Below are 2,442 nucleotides of genomic sequence, written 5' to 3' on the forward strand. Positions count from 1 at the left end.
CGAGTAGGATCTGGGAAGGGATGGCTATGACGATCTTCAAACTCGCGAGTGCTGGGCGTAGTGACAGACGCAAAAGGATAGTAAATCCTATTCCAGTATGATCGAGAACCGACACATGATTAACCATGCAGTGACAGCGCATTAGACCATTTTCATAGAGAGGATGGGATGTAGCCATTGACAACGGTGATGCCCTACATAAAGCTTGCCATGGAAAGGAGTAGGAATGATTGGATGAAGACAGCAGGAAAACAGAGGTTCAGAGGAACGAAAGCATCTCTATACACTTATCTGAAATTCTCACCAATGAATTACATAAGTATTTCTATCCTAGTTTATATTTTAATTATCTTTTTTTAATTATTAAAACTCTATAACCATTTGAATCCGCCTGACTGAGATTTACAAGGTGACTATAGCTTGCTTCAAGCCGACAATCTCCATGGGACCGACCCTTACTCACGTAAGGTTTATTACTTGGACGACCCAGTGCACTTGCTGGTTAGTTGTGCGATGTTGTGACAAAGAATTAAGATTATGAACGTGCGTATAAAGTTTTCAGCGCCGTTACCAAGGAATGGAACCGTCACGATTTCTGCGCACCAGCCAGCGTGGCAGATATCGTTCCCAGCGATTTCTGGGCTGTTTTTGACCCAGTTCTCTGCCCAGAAAACACATATTAGAGGCTAAAAAGTGGGAGAATCTATTCATTCAGAAAGACAACATTCATAATTCACAATTTTAGGTTTTAGATGTAGTTTTTTAGAGAGAGAGGCTCTCTCATCTCTCTTAGGATTTAGGATTAGGATTAGGATTTAGGATTTCTATTATGATTAGGCTACTTCTCTTCAATCACAGGTTCAATGTTCCTTTAATTTATTTTCTACTTTTATTTATTCTATTACTTTAATTGTTATTTATCTTTTCAATTTTGTTTATGAACTCCATGTTAGGATTGATTTTCTTAATTAATACATATTGAGGTATTTCAGACTTATGATTGCTTTCTTTAATTTATGTTATTGATGCTTCTAATTAATCCAATTATTTTCATTCAAGTAGATTTTCTTCCCTTTTGGCTTTGGTTGAGTAATTCGTGACACTTGAGTTATCAAACTCAGCAGTTGATTGGAAATTGGGATTGCTGATTGATTTGGATCCGTCTAAAGCTAGTCTTTCCATAGGAGTTGACTAGGACTTGAGGAATCAAGTTAATTAGTCCACTTGACTTTCCTTTATTTAGTAAGCATTAACTAAGTGGGAGCAAAATCCAATTCTCATCACACCTGATAAGGATAACTAGGATAGGATTTCCCGTTCTCATATCTTGCCAAGAGAATTTTTAATTATTAATTTATTTTTCTTGTCCTTTAAAATTACTTGTTCCTTATTTTAAAAACACAAAAATATACAATTTTCCATAACCAATAATAAATCATACCTCCCTACAATTCCTTGAGAAGATGACCCGAGGTTTAAATACTTCGGTTACAAATTTTATTGGGTTTTGTTACTTGTGACAACCAAATTTTTGTACGAAAGGCATTCTTGTTGGTTTAGAACTATACTTACAACGCGATTATTTTTATAAAATTCTTTAATAGTAGGAAATCCGTTCGTTAAAATGGCGCCGTTGCCGGGGAATCGCAAACGTGTGCCTTATTATTGGTTATTGTAAATATTTGCTTTTTGCTTGTTTATTTGTTTTTTTTTTGTTTTTTTTTTTTGCTTTTTTCGTAAATTAAGGGGTTATTGATTTTTATTTAATTATTAAAATTTTCAAAAATAATGTTCCTTGTTCTTTCTTTACCTTCAAGTTGTTCTTGGTTGTTTTCTTCGTTTTGATCTAAAAATTGTAAGTTTGGTGTCATTTTATTGTTTTTCTCTTTCCTCATTAAATTCAAAAATATCTTATTTCAAAATTAAATTTCAAATTTCAATATTTAAATTCCAAAATTCAAAATTCAAATTTCAAAATTTAAATTTAAAATTTTAAAAATCAAACCTTTTCAAAATTTAAAATTTTTTTCAACTCTTTATCTTATATTGTTGTCTGTGTTTCTAGTTTTAGGAGTTTATTTTCATTAATTTTTTTATTAGTTTTTGTTTTTATTTTCTTTAGCTACTATGAATTCTCACCACTCTGGCTTTAAGTTTGGTTCCAATGTTGTTGTAAGGAATGGAAACTATAATGAAAATAGGCATCAAGGTTGGAAGAATCAAAGATGGGAGGAGCCACAAGGATTTGATCAACCCTCTTGGCAACAACCCCCTCTAATGCGCTATAACCAACAACCATCCTACAATACATGCCAAGACAATAGTTATGGTGGACCCTTTCGTGACAAAACACCTCCACCAGTTTACTATGGTCAAGATCCATTCCGAGGTGCATACCAAGATGATAGATATAGTGGACCCCCTTGTAGTTACCAACAAGCC

This window comes from Arachis hypogaea, chromosome 18 (genome assembly GCF_003086295.3).
Source record: "Arachis hypogaea cultivar Tifrunner chromosome 18, arahy.Tifrunner.gnm2.J5K5, whole genome shotgun sequence".
NCBI classification, from domain to species: domain Eukaryota; kingdom Viridiplantae; phylum Streptophyta; class Magnoliopsida; order Fabales; family Fabaceae; genus Arachis; species Arachis hypogaea.